Genomic DNA, 12,552 nt, shown 5'->3' on the forward strand with positions numbered 1-12,552 from the left:
ATCGTGATTCTTGTACCGTTCAAGTCGTATTTCTCAATGGAATCACGTTAGTAGTACGTTATTGTGTGTTCGGTCACGCACGTTCACGGATTCCGCACGTGAAACGTTCGTTACGCAATCGAACGACGTCAAAACCGGTCCTACACCGTGGTCTTTGGATCTACTTGGAGGCATTACTTGGACGGTACCGAATGCGCTACTTAGACCGATCACAAGGGCCTCCCGTGTACCCTGGTTTCGAAAGAGCTAAATCGGTGAATGGCATCGTTGGATGAAACTTTTGGGAGGATTACGACCATGGAACTTGAACGTGTATGAACTTTGCAGCTCACTATCGACTCTAACTTACCTGATCCGACTCGTTCTGTACAAACTAGAGAACTAACGGGAGAGAATTTTCAAGTTGAGTCCATGCGAGGCATGGAGGAGCAACTTTGGCAAGACGGACGATATTTATTACCTCATGGAATGAATGTGAATCTCATTTCACGAAAACGGTAGGGAAGTTGTGTTCAGCAAAGCACACCGGCTTCGAAATTCTAGTCATCTGGGTTTTGAAGAAAGATGTTTGGATCTCTAAATCTTGTACTAATGATTAGGCATGAAAACCCACCTAACAATGTATGGGTATGACGTTTGACTGGTCGGAAAGGCAAGGCGAAGTATCAGAAAACGGCAACATCCACATGGAAGATGGGAGCAGACTGCTATGAATTTCGTCACTGGTCTACTTACAACTCGAAACAGAAACAGGAACATTAACGCATAGATGATCGTTGATCGCCGCATATAACCAGCACACCTCCTTACAGTCAAGGGAACTGACGAGTCTTCTCAGCTTGTGAATATTCCTCTGGAAGAGACGGCTTATAGGCACGAGGTGCCAACTCCTGTTACCTTTGATATTGGGCCATACCTGATTTAAGGCAGGCATTACGCACACCCTTGTCTCACATCTAGACATAAGCATTGCTTATCACCGTAGGACAACCGGACATAGTAAGCGAACCATCTGAACACATGAAGACATGCTGTGAGCATGTGCGTGATTGACTTTAGTAAACATTTGGGAATGACACTTATCTTTGGGAGAAGCTCTAATGCAGCTGTACCGTGTTAGTATGCATACAGCCCTGTTTGAGGCATCACCTGGACAGTAACGCTAATCTCTTTGTTGGACTAAGGTGGTTGACAACGTAATCGCAGATCCAGGACTTTGGGGGTTTCCGCATGTGGTATTTTGGGGGTGTGACATGTACCATATATAATTGTTGTGGATTAAGCAATGAATCTTCCAAATTAAATAACCACTTAATCTATTGTACCATATAAAATTAATAATTGTTGTGATTGATTAATTAACCCATCAAACTTGATGTAGTTTGTAATGAAGTTTAATTTGATGTAAGTTTGTAATGAAATTTAATTTGATGCATTTGCTACATTGAAAGAGAGTTCTTACAACAAGTTTCGATTGAGAATGTAATGCAACGTTTTCAAAAGATGAAACCTTGCAAGGAACAATTGTAGGTATGTTTCTTTTAAAAAAATTGGGAGAGAATGAATGTATAAAGATGAGAGTATGTGAGAGTTTATGGTTGAATTTTTGTAATTTTGGTGTGATTTGTGTATGTTTTTATAGGGATTAAATACGTTAAAAAAATAAAATAATCTATATCTAATAATAATACAAATGAATGAATAGTGCCAGCACTTGCCTGGTACATATTCATTGACCTATGTTGTTTGGTGATGGTTAGGGGTGTGTATGGGTCTGTTTAGGTCGGTTTTGTCCTAAAACCATAACCATAACCGCCATGTCGGTTAATGGATAACCATAACCATAAGCGATTATTTATGACAGTTACGGTTAATCGGTTTTGATGGTTATAGCGGGTCGGTTGTGGTTGGTTAACCGTGTATTTACCCTAGCTTAAATATGTTAATTTTTTAACATGGAATAAATTGTTATTGCATATTTGTATATGTTAGTATATTACAAAGTATTAAAAATACATGTAATCTATAATATTAACACTGAATATTCAAATAAAATAAAGTGATGTGATATATTTCATAAATTCAAATAAACATTCAACCAAAACCGCAAAACAATATAAAATAACCCGTAAATACTAAAAATCTTTAATCAAAAACATCAAATATTAAAAAAAAACTGGTGAAAAGTCCTAAATCCTATAAAGATTTATTACATGTCGGTTCGATTCGGTTATGGTGGGTATGGAAACATTGATAACCATAACCGACCCGCTACATTCGGTTTTCATAAAAAACCATTAACCGACCCACTGGTTTTTAATTTGGTTCGGTTTTTTTGGTTCGGTTTTATCGGTTAATTCGGTTATGTTTTGGTTAATTCGGTTTTTTGCACACCCCTAGTGATGGTTATTTGATACATCACCCACACTTCACACGTGTGCTCATGTTGTTATGCATGTGACATATATACTGAGACATGCAGATGTCTACCGATAGAAAAGAGAGTCAAAAAGAGTCTGGGAACAGAATCCTGAGGAGTGGCGGCTGGCCACCGCCCTCGGTAGCGGAGCCACGACGGAACATGGCGACGCCACCCGATTCTGCATGTTTACGACCCCAACCGAAGGAACAACGCCTGAGGTTTAAGAGAGAGATAGGTTGTGTAGACGACGGGAGAGTCTAGGAACAAAATCCTAAAGGAGTGGCGGCTGGCCACCGCCCCCGTTTGCGGAGCCACGGCGGAACACGACAATGCCACCTGATTCTGCATGTTTACGACCCCTAAGAAGTCATTAAATTCTTAAATTCGATCTAATATTTCCGATCGGTAACATGTTTTCGAACGAAAACCTAACTGATTTTATATTTTTGGTTTTCTATTTATGTTGATATATACCGACTTCTGGTATCGTACTGGTATCGTGATGGCGGTATTGTAAAGAATTGAATAAATACATTCCAAACAACTTCGACACCGGTACGTAAATCTTCCTACCGAGAACGATTCGGTTTAGAGCGCCGCAATGCGCGCATGGATTATAAACCTAGTTAAATTAAATTTACAATTTTGACCGTTAAACGGTCAATTTTTTTTTTTTTTTTTTTTTTTTTTTTTTTTTTTTTGAAAACAACATACGGCAACCACCTAGACCCAATCCTACCCGCCGGGCACCACCCGCATCACTGGCGGCGATGTGACACCCGCTCCCAAAAGTCCGGGTCAACCGCCCCCTTAGTAATATTTTCGATCTCCTTTTCACACTAAAAAAAAAGCAAAAATCGAAAAGTAAAAAAGAAAAAGAAAAGAAAAGAAAAACTTGGAGTTGATGTTTTCAGTGAAGTAGGATGAAAATTTTGGCAAAGTAGTATGTTTAGCGAATCCAAAAACAAAACAACCAAGTCAATATCTGAACTTGAATCAATCTGAAGTGTTGTACATGTGAATTGAGTCTTTGAATTTTGGTCAGACTGCACTAAAACTCTAGTATACGTACCTTTGTATTGGATTTTTGGATCAATAAAAGATCAATGTAGGACACGTGAAACAAACATAACAGCTAACAAGCCGATTTTTTTAACGGCCAACATAATCAATTTCGAACACTTTCGGGGCATCCACTGGACCAAACGGAGTACTCCAAGAGTAACCCCGAGTCCACCACTAGTTCCGGGGAAAACCCAGTAACCCACCCGTCTGTAGGCACAATAGTAAAATTACCGATAAAACTCGTTTGTCTTAAGGATCGAACCTAGGTTTCCCTGGGTCTCATATTGACCACCAATGCCTCACTCTGCATCAAGTGGGAGTTGAACTTTCGTCGCCCAATTCCCTCTTTGCTTGTTAGTTATGTAATTGTATGTTTGAATGTTGAAAACTTAATTAATGTTATTGGGTGTTGGAATGATTAATTATTCTTGTAATATTTATAATTTGAGGCAAGTATTAATTTAATTGTGGGTTGAATGTTTAATTTTTTATTTAACTAGTTTTTTCGTCCCGCCGCGTTGCGGTTAAATTTTTTTATTATTTAGTTTGTGTTTACTTGTGTTTTAAAATTACTACGAGCGCATTGCGCACGGAACCATTGACAAGAATAAAAATAAAATGTAGAAAAAAACACCAAAAGATAACCGAAAGAAAATCAACAAAAAAATTTGTATGGTAATGATGTTGTTCGTATGAAACTTGTAGTCAGAGATGAGCAAATAGTATTGGGTACCAGTACCGAATTTCCCGGAACCCAACCGTTGACAAGAATAAAAATAAAATGTAGAAAAAAACACCAAAAGATAACCGAAAGAAAATCAACCAAAAACTTTGTATGGTAATGATGTTGTTCGTATGAAACTCGTGGTCAAAGATGAGTAAATGGTATTGGGTACCAGTACCGAATTTCCCGAACCCAAATATCTTAAGTACCAATTCAGTACAGACTTTTGGCGTTCCTGATACCGGTTCGCTACTGGTTTTTACCTTTCATATACCTGTACCATAACCGGTATTTTCGGTACCAATGCCAATTCAGTATCGGTTGGCACCGAGCTCATCTCTACCCTTGAAACTAAAAAATAATAATTAAAAGTTGAAGAAAATCAACAAAAAAGTTGTACGATACCGTTGTTGTTCGTACGGTGCCTGTGATCAGGGATGAGCAAATGTTACTGGGTAGCAGTACCGAATTTCCCAAACTAATAGATTTTCAATATCAATTCGGCACCGACTTTGGACGTTGTACCAGGCTGGTGACGGTTTTTACCTTCATGTACCGATTGTAACGCCCAGATTTCTTTATTCGAAATATAAGTATTAACATACTATTTTTAACAAAATTCGGGCATGAGCCCTTCGTACTATGTACAATTCCCTGTTTTAAGAGCCATCATACAATTAATCCTACGACGCATTTCAAAAGACATAACGAAAATCGTAACATTTTAAACATTTTAAAATATCCACTACAAACTAGAAATTTTACAAAAGATTTAACACATCAAGATTAAAGTTTTAACTACCAAACATAACCTATTTTAACAAAAGTATTTTTGACCCATTGGCGATACTTCAAAAGTTGCGGAAGAGCATAAAAGGTGTTCAAAGTGTGTTCGATCCGAGCAAAGCATAAGCACCTAAACTTGAGTTTTACCTAAAACCAATACAACAAAACAACATTAGAATATCATTCATAATTCAACTAATTCTTCAATGAACTTGATGAACTAATAATCGCCACTTTAATTTTTTTTACCATACTTGACTAATTCATTCTTGAATTCGACTTTCTTGTTTTCGTAACCAACTTGGTTACACCATTCTTTCTCATATGACTCATTCGGAATGAGTCTATTTATTATCCATTCTTCCTCATAAGTCTCTTTCTATTTTAACCCGTTTACAACGGATTTGCAACATAACAACCATGTCATGATTTGTTCTAATTATCCGACCCATTCAAGACGGATGTTAGTAAACTCATTCTCAAAATTCACATATTAATTGTTTGACCCGTTTATAACAAGTCATTATTACAAACCTACATCTAACATACAGTTCTAATGAATTGACCCGTTCGGGTAAGTTTAACAACATAAACATATAACAATTTCACCTTAATACAAAAGCAATCAGTTCTACAATTTAAGACATAAAGACACTTTTCTATAATTCAAAATGTACATAAGCCTTAACTGGCGGCCAAAAGTCTAAGATTATTCCTAGCCACCTTAGCCAACGGATTTGACGTAACAGTTTTTGATTGTCGGAAATAAGAGTTGACTACATTCTTTGCCTATTTTAGAAAAAAAATGTTTAAGCAATATTACTATATTTCTGTAATTTTCCTATTAAATAGGTGTACCAACATGCCAACATCCATATGTACGGTTCTTTTAGCTTTAAAGAAAGTGGGGATGTACAACCATAAATGTCATGCAATGTGCAAGCTGTACCCAACTAAGCTCAAGAAAGTTTTACATCATAAAACAAGTGTTCACAGGAACCCGACGTCAAAAACATTGGAAACCAGGCCAGCCTTTGGTTCGGTGGGCCACAACCCTCCTAACCAGCAATGCACATAGTATTAAATTTTAGGGTGTTTGTATCTCATATTTAGGGTGCTTTTCATTTGTTTTAACTTAATGTCAAGAACACGATATCAAGAACGTGAAAGCTTTATACGACACTAGTCGGCACAGTTTATTCCAAAGGAGAACAGGCCAATTCCGGCAAGATTACCGGTGAAAACCTTACAACCAGACAACTCAGATCAGGGGTATGATCTGTTACAGACTGAGATCAAAACGAGATCTCTAATACTCTCGACACTGAGAAAAGAAAAGAACCTCTTGCTGATGGTTCTGGAAAAAAAGGAGACAGACTTCAGCAGCGATGAATATAAGCTGTTGTTCTTTTTTGTGTGTATTCCAAGGCCAGACCTCCGAATTATTTATAAGCTAAGGGCTTTTGCCCTACTTGAATTGGCCCAATGCAGCAGCCCAAGAAGCCCAACAAAACAGCAACGGTCATATGAAAAAAAAGGAAATGGTTAAATAAATCGCATATCACATATTGAATTGAAAGGAAAGAATGATATTTACTAAATATATATTTCAACACCCCCCCTCAATTCAATATGCAAAACAGTCAAACAAGCCTGAGCTTGAACCAGCAATCCTTTTGTAAATACATCTGCCGTTTGATCTTCTGACGCGACACCAACAGTTTTAATAACACCTTTTGAAATTTTCTCTTAAAAAGAAGAGGTCAATTTCAAAATGTTTTGTACGATCGTGAAAAACAGGATTAGCAGCTATTGAAATAGCAGTTGTATTATCACAGGAAAGAGAAACATGAAGTTTGGCTTTAATTTTAAGTTCATTTAAAATGTTAAGAAGCCAAATGCTTTCACTTGTCGCAGCACCCATTGCACGATATTCTGCCTCAACAGAAGATCTAGAAATGGTAGACTGTTTCTTGCTTTTCCTTGAAATAAGAGAGTTTCCTAAGAAAACACAGAAGCCAGTTATAGATTTTCTAGAGTTAACACATTTGCCCCAGTCAGAGTCAGCAAAGGCTTTAAGCTCTAAGGAATCCCCCTTTTTAAATAAAATACCTTTCCCATGAGAACCCTTAAGATATCTTAAAAGTCTTAAAGCGATTTTAAAATGAGCATTAGTGGGACTGTGCATATATTGACTTAGATATTGAACCGAATAGGCAATATCCGGTCTAGTATGAGAGAGGTATATTAATTTTCCCACTAATTTTTGATAAACAGAAATATCCGGTAAAGTTTGATTGTCTTTTTCACATAAATGGGTTAAAATATGATTAGGTTCAATGGGACTGTTAACTGGTTTACACCGAGTTAAACCAAATTCAGCAAGTAAGTCATAAATGGGTTAAAATATGATTAGGTTCAATGGGACTGTTAACTGGTTTACACCGAGTTAAACCAAATTCAGCAAGTAAGTCGAGACAATATTTCCTTTGAGATAAACATAAGCCATCTTTGGTTTTTAAAACCTCAATACCTAGGAAATATTTTAACATTCCCAAATCCTTAATCAAAAACTTAGATTTAAGAAGGGATTTATTTTTAGAAATTTCAGTGGAACAACTACCAGTTATGACTATATCACCCACATACACAAGTAATGCAATAAACACAGATTTACTTGTTTTGACGAACATGGTGTGGTCACACTTACTTTGTTCAAAACCAAGGTCAAGCAAAACATCAACAAGCTTCTCATTCCACATTCGAGGAGCTTGTTTAAGACCATAGAGAGACTTTTTAAGCTTACAAACTTTATTAATATCGCTGGAATTATAACCAACAGGAAGGGTCATATAGACTTCTTCATTTAAATTACCATATAGAAAAGCGTTATTTACGTCAAGTTGATGAACATCCCAACCATTATTAATAGCAATAGTTAGGACGCATCTGACGGTAACCATTTTCACAACAGGTGAAAAGGTTTCAAAGAAGTCTATTCCTTCCTTTTGACTAATCCCCTTAGCTACAAGTCTAGCCTTGTACCTTTCTATTTCACCTGAAGCTTTATATTTGATTTTATAAATCCATTTACAGCCTATGGCTTTCCTATTCGGAGGCAAATCGACAATTTCCCAAGTATCATTTTTGTGTAAGGCTTCTAACTCATCATTCATGGCAGTAACCCAATTGTTATCCGTTTTAGCTTCAAAATAGTTTTTAGGTTCACAACTCTTATTAAGCATAGAAGCGAAACACATACTTTCAGAGTCAAGATTAGCATAATTCAATACTTTTTCCAGACCATATCTGACTTTACCATCAACGACAAAGTCATTAAGCTTAGATGGAAATTTTACATTTCTAGAAGATTTCCTTAAAACACTGCTAGGTTGCCCTATATTCTCTCCCTCAGAATTGCTAGTGTTTTCCTCAACGTCTAAATCCGACTCAACCCTACCAGTTTCTAACTCAACATTACTTGGTTGCTGTACATCAGCCATTCCTTAAGTATTGTTAGAGTCATTAACAGGTTGCTGAGAATGATTTAGGACTGTAGGATTTTTGCTTGTGTTATCATCATTAGGAGTGGAGTCAGATTTGGAGTTTTGGGTGTCATTTTGATCAAATAAGTCAAAAAAATTCAAAGTATTAACTTCAGAATCCGGATAAAGAGAGGTTTTCTTTTCTTTAAACGGAAAGACAGATTCATAAAATCTGACATCCCTAGAATAGAACATAACTCTTTGGTCTAGACTCCATAGTTTATACCCCTTTTTCTCATTAGAATATCCAACTAGAACACATTTTTCAGCATAACTATTAAACTTGTCAGAATTGTTTAAAACAGTGCTAAAACAAAGACACCCAACAATCCTCAGCTGACTCATCATAGGAGCAAAACCAAACACAAGTTCATAAGGAGACCTACCATTTAAGACAGACGACGGAGTCCTGTTAATCAAATAGGTAGCAGTTAGGATACACTTAGACCAGAATTTAAGAGGAAAACCAGCTTGAAACAATAACGCTCTAGCAACATTTAAAAGGTGCCTATGTTTCCTTTCAACTATCCCATTTTGTTGTGGAGTATGAACACACGAGGTTTGATGAATAATACCATTATTGTAACAAAATTCTTTCATTTGTTTGTTTATAAACTCAGTACCATTATCACTTCTAAACATTTTAATATGTTTACTGAATTGAGTTTTAAGCATGTTGAAGAATCCTTTTATATTGTAAAGCACTTCATCTTTATTTTTCATAAGGTAGACCCAAACAGCTCGTGTGTAATCATCAACCACTGTTAGGAAATATCTAGAGCCATCCCTACTTTGAACCCTATAGGGACCCCATACATCAAGATGTACAAGATCTCCTAAAGACTTAGTCTTATGATCACTTAAAGGGAAAGGTTCCCTATGCTGTTTTGCCCTATGACATGTTTCACAAGGTTCAATTTTAGTGTCCTTTTTAATATCTAGTTTGTCTTTTAAAACATGCAACACAGGTTCAGCAGGGTGTCCTAATCTAGCATGCCACAGATTTGCATCAAGACTAGCATTACACACCTTGTTAGACATAGTAGAACTACCACAAAAGTACAAACCATCAAGCTGACTACCAGTCACCAGGACTGTCTTTGTTTGAGAGTCCTGAATATAAAAATTATGTTCATCAAAAGAAACAGTCAGATTGCAGTCTTTGGCAAGTTTATGAACAGAAACACGATTGACACAATAATCGGGAATAACAAACACATCATATAAGATGACCTTGTCACTAAGTTTAACATCACCAATCTTAGTTACCAAAGCACTTGTCCCATTGGGATGTTTGACTTTGATGTTATATTCTGTAACATCCATTTGGTTTATAAGATTAGTGTCATCCGTGATCATGTGTTGATTTGCCCCTGAATCAATTATCCACCCCGCCTTTTTCCCATTATTTCCAAAGTTGGAAAAACAATAAGCAGGTTTAAAGTCACATGTAGGTTTAACACCATCAGTATAACTATTAAAGCAAACATAATTAGACCTACCAGCAAAGTTACTGCCTTGAGTTTCACCTTTGGACTTATTATTCAACAGGCTAAGAAATTGCGCAATCTGTTCATTTGTTAAACCATTCACAGTAGACGATGAAGCAGTTTCAGGCGTATCAACAACCACATTATTACTAACCCTGCCCCCCTTATTACCACTAGTTTTAGATTTCATCCAAGAGGGGTAACCAACCAGTTCATAACATCTTTCAACAGTGTGTCCAGTCTTGTTACAATGTGAGCATTTAAGATTTGGATTAGGGGGTCTAACATTTTTATTTTTTGAATCAAAAGACTGACTGGTTTTAACAGCAAAGCCAATAGGATTATTAGAGATTTTTTTCAGAAAAGTTGTTAGAATTTCTGTGAGATCTTCTCTTGAAACAACAGAGAAGGCTTCCTTTACAGAAGGAAGAACTTCCCTAGTTAATAGTGAAGTTCTTATAGACTGGTAAACACTGTCAAGACCCATTAAGAACTGCATCAATTTAATCAAGTGATTAAAATCATTAAATTGCTTGGAAGCATCACAAGTACACGTAGGTAGAGATAGAATTTGATCTAATTGTTTCCACATGCAGTTAAGTTTATGATAATACTCAGAGACAGGCATGCCATTTTGAGAAAAGGAATTGATTTTTTGATACAAATTAAAGACCACCGACCCATCAACCTTATCATAGGTTTCTTTTAGTTCTTTCCACACAACAGAGGCAAGTTTAGAATAAACATGACCCAAATATAATTCTTCAGACACAGAATTCAAAATCCATGTAAGAACAACAGAATTACAACGATCCCACTGTTTTCCTAACACTTCATCAGTAGTAGATCTAGCACAGGATCCATCAATAAACCCTAATTTATTTTTAACTTGTAAAGCCAGATTCATAGCATTAGCCCAAACATTGTAATTGTCGGTTCCTTTCAGTTTTATATTAACAATGGTCAGATTAGCCGAGTCACTAGGATGTAAGTAAAGAGGGTCACCAGCATCAATTTTACTAATCAGAGTGCCACTAGCAACAAGAGAATCATTATCCTTATCAGGCATGATAACAGGCAAACACAGACAAATTCAGGAAAAAACAGCCAAGACAAGGAACTAAACTCAACACAGACAATCAAACAAGAAACACAGAAACGGATAATCAACCAGAATGCAACAGAGTGAACCCTCTCTGTGTCCCAAATCAAACCAATCTTCACTAACCCGGTATCAATATGCCTAGACACACTGACTCAGTGATGCAAAGTAACGAAAAACAACAAAAAGAAAAGGTCAGAATACTCTCACAGTGGGTGCGAAAACTTCAGTGGATCAGACTTGTAACCTTCACTTAGGGTTACAAGAACTGATCAGAAGACAAGAATCAAGGCCTGTTGGTTTGCCCTTAAAAAAAGAGACCAACGAGACCCATTCACAGCACAATAAACCCTTGACGTTAGGGTTTTAAATCTTCAAGAGAACACCCGTGCCTCCTAGTAGATGAATACCACAAGAAACGAACCGGAATCGGCAGATTCACTGAAACTACCAAGAACCCGAGAGTGAACCGTGGCCTTCCGAGATCGAACTGAATCTGATCGGAACCCTAGAATGCAGCGGAATGGAGCAAGGAATCCCAAGAGCACCTAGTGCTCTGATACCATGTCAAGAACACGATATCAAGAACGTGAAAGCTTTATACAACACTAGTCGGCAAAATTTATTCCAAAGGAGAACAGACCAATTCTGGCAAGATTACCGGTTAAAACCTTACAACCAGACAACTCAGATCATGGGTATGATCTGTTACAGACTGAGATCAAAACGAGATCTCTAATACTCTCGACACTGAGAAAAGACAAGAACCTCTTGCTGATGGTTCTGGAAAAAAGATACAAATTTCAGCAGCGATGAATATAAGCTGTTGTTCTTTTTTGTGTGTATTCCAAGGCCAGACCTCCGAATTATTTATAAGCTAAGGGCTTTTGCCCTACTTGAATTGGCCCAATGCAGCAGCCCAAGAAGCCCAACAAAACAGCAACGGTCATATGAAAAAAAAGGAAATGGTTAAATAAATCGCATATCACATATTGAATTGAAAGGAAAGAATGATATTTACTAAATATATATTTCAACACTTAAAACTATTCATCTTTTACGAGTAGGTATCAAGTATGATTTACCATTAAAAAAACTAGAATAACCTCTCCTGGCGTTGTGACGGGGCGTAGCACCAATGACACACCACCTTTAGCGACCACCAACACTGATGTTGTGGCGTGTTAATACGAAGAAATTAGACCAAAACGTAAAACATAGAAAAAATAACTAAGTCGATCTAGGACCCACGCGTTGCGACGAACTTGTCAATCGAAAAAAATAGACATAAAAACGTTGAACCTCATACGCACGTTGCATCATGTCAACTCACAAAATTTAAAACGAAACGTGAAAACGTTGAATAACATAATGGCGTTGTATCTTATGTTTAGGGTGTTATTAAAAAGAAATTTTAC

This window comes from Helianthus annuus, chromosome 2 (genome assembly GCF_002127325.2).
Source record: "Helianthus annuus cultivar XRQ/B chromosome 2, HanXRQr2.0-SUNRISE, whole genome shotgun sequence".
Taxonomy (NCBI): domain Eukaryota; kingdom Viridiplantae; phylum Streptophyta; class Magnoliopsida; order Asterales; family Asteraceae; genus Helianthus; species Helianthus annuus.